The sequence below is a fragment of the Carlito syrichta genome, unplaced genomic scaffold (assembly GCF_000164805.1).
Source record: "Carlito syrichta isolate Samal-C Ts95f unplaced genomic scaffold, Tarsius_syrichta-2.0.1 Scaffold309893, whole genome shotgun sequence".
NCBI classification, from domain to species: domain Eukaryota; kingdom Metazoa; phylum Chordata; class Mammalia; order Primates; family Tarsiidae; genus Carlito; species Carlito syrichta.
In genome coordinates, this window is record NW_007253989.1 from 378572 (window position 1) to 384239 (window position 5668).

Below are 5668 nucleotides of genomic sequence, written 5' to 3' on the forward strand. Positions count from 1 at the left end.
GCAAACCAGAGCACTTCCCTTTCCAGTTTTCAAGATGATGGCAGGGTGCCTGTCTCATCTTCCCCAGTGAGACTTTGCCTCTGGCTCCCTCACTGTGCTCCCTCCTCAACCCTTGCTGCCAGTGTCCAGTCTAGACCTGTAGTGGTCAGGTAGCCTGGCAGTGGCTGTCACTTCCCAAAGCTTCTCCCTGGGAAAAGGTCTGTTGATTTTAGAAAATGGCACTTGGCTTCTACATCCTGGAAGTTGCTAGGCTCCAAGCAGAGCAGCTTCTGGCACCCACCACTTCACCAGGTGAGCCCTGGCTAATTGTTCTTGAGTTGCCACTCAGCCACTCACACTCCCACTTACAGATATGCATAAAAATTTGTCCATCCACTCATTCACACGGGCTCATACGGTCCAATTGGCTTGACCACCATCTTTTTTCTCCCCTGCATTATTTTTTAAAAGCATGAATGTTCACTCTTCATCTTCATTTGTTCCATATTAGTTTATTTTGCTAATTCTGCTATTTTTTGTTTCAATTATCTCAACTTTGCAGGAATTATTGTTCCCAATATCAACACCTGTGCCAATTGATAGATTTGTATTTGCTTTCAAATAATTCACTTGGATTCTAATATACTCTCATCTTTGTTGCTTAGCACATTTTTAGGACATAATATTATGTTTGACCCTTTCATTTTAGGCTACTATAGATAAGAGAAAATTCTGCTCTATGTCTTGAACAAACTCCTCCTAAACCCATTTCATGAATGCTGTCAATTGTGTATCCTCAGTCAGACAGAGAAGAAGGTACTGAGATCAGTGTTATACACAAAATAACTGAAAAATACAAATAAAAGCTATTTTATACAAATTATTTAAATGGAAATATTCTCAAAAATTTATGAATGTCAGTCATGTAGGGTTTAAGAGCACAACTATGAAGTTAGATAATTCTGGGTTTGAATTTCTTTTTTAATTAAATTTAATTTAATTTTAGAATCAGGGGATACATATGAAGGTTTTTTACATAGGCATATTAAGTGATGACAAGGTTTGGGCTTCTGATGAGCATACCATATACCCTTCCTCAGATGGAGAGTGGCACCTGACAGGTGTTTTTAGGCTCTTATTAGCCCTCCCTCTCTCAGAATTGTCTAGTGTCTGCTGTTACCATCCTTGTGTCTATGGGTGCCCAGTGATTAGCATTACTCACAACAGCAAAAACATGGAAACAACCCTGGTGCCCAAAACCATGAACTGGATAAAGAAAAAGTGGCACAGGCACAACATGGAATACTGCACAACCATAAAGAAGAGCAAATTCATGTCGGTTGCAGCAGCATGTGTTTAATTTTCTAATGCTACTTACTAATCGTATGTCATTGAGAAACACATTGAAAATCTCTGTGCCTCATTTCCTTATATGTAATATAGGACTAAACTAGTGCAAACTCTCTCAATTAGTGTTAGAAGTAAATGAGATAGCAGACAAAAAGCAGTGAGAAGAATGACTAACACATAGTCAGGGCTCAGAAATATCTATTCACTATTTTAATGGCATTCTATACCCAGGTATCAAAAAACTTTAAATTATAAAGATACAAAAGATACAAAGCTATACATTCTCTCTCTCTCTCTCTCTCTCCCCCCTCCTCCTCTCACTATTTCTTCTCTGTTTCTCGCTTTATATGAATCAAACAAATATTTAACACACTTATATACCTAAAGAGGAGTCTTACAAAGACTGAAAAGAAAAAAAAATTACTACAAGTCCGCAAAGACTAGAATAGAAAATAAATTACACATTTTCAGCTCCAATGTAGATGAGCTTAAAAGCTGTCTACTCTGACTTTTCAGTTGGTGAAAATTGGACAAATTGAATATCAGTAACCTTCTTGGATCCATCAGAGAACTGAAGTTGCAGAGCAAATGATACTCCAAAACCTAGATAAGCACAGAGATTCACTCCTAGGTTCTGCTTACCTGAAGCAGAAGCTACTGGATACCAGAAGTGATAAGACCTCTTACTTCACTAGTAAATTTGTTGAATTCCTGTGGACAACTCTGGGAGTTTGAAACACCTAAGGGACTAGACCATATAATTTTTTTGTCTTTCCCTTAGAAAAAGCACCACCGGGTTCTTCCAGTGAGAATCTAAGAAAAAAAATCTTTCAGTGGCCCCTGTAGGAAGATGGAGAGAGACAGAGAGAGAGAGAGAGAGAGAGAGAGAGAGAGAGAGACTATATTGTGTCTACAGAGGAGGAAGAGGAATATTGCTAAATACCATACTCTAAGACATAGGCTCACTAATAGACCAACCCTTCTTCAGAAAATTATAGAACGTTTTCCTCCCCCAAATCTTACTGCCACAACACAGAGTCTTCACTGAATTTCAAGTGAACGAGTTTCAAAACTCTGATTTTTTATGAGAAATGGTACAAACAGAAGCTACCTGCTCCCACCAAAGAAAAAAAAAGAAGAAACAAAAACGAGGACATAGAGAAATTTCAATCTGAATTCCTACTAAAATTGGCACAAACAAAAAAGCAAGAACACAGTTTTAAAATGCAAAGGTATCATCAGACTCATACTCAGTTGTGACACAGTATTACCAAACAATCAATCTTAAAATAATTTTATTAGACAGTGACTCTAATATCAAATGTAAGCAACATTAAAAATAAAATGAGTAGATGTCAATAGAGAAATGAAAAATAGAATAAAATATTAAATGGAAAGCTAGAAATAAAACACAAACTAACAAAGATGAAGAATGGCTTTGACAGTTCAACAGTTGACTTAACATTGCAAACAAAACTATGAAGTTAAAGATAGGTCAATAGAAGCTTCCCAAACAGAAATGTAAACAGAAAAAAAAAAAAAGTCTGAAATAACCACAACCAGGCATACAAAAAATGAGGGATAATATCAAAATATATGAAATAAACAATACTGGAATAACAGAAAGAGATAGAGAAAAGGGGACAGAAATATTTGAAGTAATACTGACTGAATATTTTTCAAGAGTAATAACAAATAATGAGTCACAGATTCAGGAAGTTAAGAAGACACTTAGCAGGATAAATACCAAAAAATTCCCACCCTACCTAGGTATATGGATTCACACTTAACAGAAAAAAAAAAATCTTGAAGGACGTTGAAGGAAAGAAACACATTTTACTTATATAGGAAACCACATTAGTGTTATAGTCCGAATGTTCACGTCCATACTAAAGTCATATGCTGAATTACTCATCCTCATACTCAAGAGATCGCTCCTTTCTTCTGCCATGTCTCAACATAATGAAAAGTTGGACCTCAACAGACATCTATTCTCCTGACACCCTGATATTGGACTTGCCAACATTCAGAACTATGAGAAATAAGTTTTTGTTATTTATAAGCCACTCAGTCTATGGTATTTTGTTACAGCAGTTTGAGCAGTCTAAGACAAAATATAATATAAGCAAGAAGAGAACAGAGTTAAATATTTAGCTTTGAAAGAAAAATGTTTAACTACAAACCTAAAATTATTGTTCAAAAATGAAGGACAAATGCTTTCTCAAAGACACACACACACACACACACACACACACACACACACACACAAAACCTGAGGGAATTACTTGCAAGCTAATTTTCACAGTAAGGAATATTAAAAGAGTCTATTTAGGCAGGAGGGTAATATAGGTCAGAAAGAAAAATCTACCTAGAGAAAAGAACAGCAGAGAAGAAATAAATGAAGGTAAAATAAAATATTTTATCTTACTCTCAAAAATGACTGTGTGAAGTAATAACACTAGCAACGTATTCAGTGCTCGTTGTGTATGCATAAGTGAATTGAATGTCAGCAATGTCATAAAGGATGTGTATTTCACCTTATTACAGAGTAATCTCAACTTTTTCTCGTATCCTTTGTTTCCTTTTTTCTCTTCTTAATCTGACTTCTTCAGGTTCAAATGATCACTGTATACAATTCAGTTTTGTCTCCTCTCTCAATATATCAATTATTTTTTTTAAAAGTAATGAATTCCTTAGAGTTTACAATATACATTTTTACATAATCAAAGTGTATATTCAAGTAGTTATTCCCATTCATGTGTACTGTATTATATTACAAAGGGCAAATACAGTGAATACAAAGAAATTTCAAAAATGATAGATTTAAATTTAACTATATTAATTATTACTTTAAAAGTAATGTTTAGATTCAGAGGGTACATGTCCAGGTTTGTTACATAGATATATTACATGATAGGGAGGTTTGGGCTTCTACCTGATGAGTAGTTTTTCCACCCTTTACCCTTTTCCTTTCCTTCCCTATTTAGGAGTACCCCAGTGTTTATTGTCCCCATATTTGTGCTTGTGTGTATTCAGTATTTAGTTCCCACTTATTAGGAAAAACATGTGGTATTCAGTTTTCCGTTTCAGTGATAATTCATTTGGAATGATGGTCTCTAGTTTCATCCATGTTGCTGCAAAGGATATAATTCTGTTCTTTTTTTATAGCTGTGTAGTATTCCTTGGTATATATGCACCATATTTTCTTGATCCAGTCCACTGTTAATGGGCAGCTAGGTTGGTCCTATGTTTTTGCTTAATTGTAGCTAGTGCTGCATGATAAACATGCAAATGGAGGTGTCTTTTTGGTCGAGTGATTTGTTCTTCTTTGGGTATATACCCAGCAGTGTATATACTGGGTTGAGTGGTAAATCTATTTTTAGTTATTTGAAAAATCTCCAAACTGCTTCACACATGGGTTGAACTGGCCTGCATTCCTACCAAGAATGTGGAAGTGTTCCCTTTTCTACATACACTCACCAACATCTGTTGTTCTTTGACTTTTTATTAAAAGCCATATTGACTGGTGTGAGATGGTATCTCACTGTTGTTTTGAATTGTATTTAACTGATGATTAGTGATGCTGAAGTTTTTTTCGTATGTTTTGCATTTCTCTGATGATTAGTAATGTTGAACATTTTTTCTTGTGTCTGTCACTAGTATGTCTTCTTTTGAGAACTATTTGTTCATGTCATTTGCCCACTTTTTAATGGAGTTTTTAGTTTGTTTTCCCCCCTTTTGAGGAAATCCTGGTTGAAAAACATTCAGCCTGTAATTCCACGTCTTTGGGAGGCTGAGGTGAGTAGATTGCCCGAGCCCGCGGGTTCGAGACCTTCCTGGGCAACTTGGCGAGACCTCATCTCCACAATAAATCCAAAATTAGCCGGGCGTGGTAGCGCGCACCTGTAGTTCCAGCTACTTGGAAGGCTGAGGCAGAAGGATCGCCGGAGCCCAGCAGGTCGAGGCTGCGGTGGCCAGGAGCGGCCACTGCACTCCAGTCTGGGCGACAGAGTGAGACTCCAACTCAAAAAAAAAAAAAAAAGAAAGGAAAACATTCTCTAATACTTGACTTGTACTCCTTAAAACTCCCAATGTTTCTGGAAACAAGAAAAGACAGAGAAAGCATCACAACTGATAAGAGCCTGAGGAGACGTGGTCATGAAATGTACTATGGTATCTTGGATATATTATCCTGAAACAGAAAAAAAAAGAAAAAGACAAAACCTAGGAAAATCTAAAGTATGGCCATTAGTTAATAATAACATATCATTATTGGTTTCTTAGTTTTATCACATCTACCATACCATGTGAGGTCTTAACAACAGTAAAACGATGTATG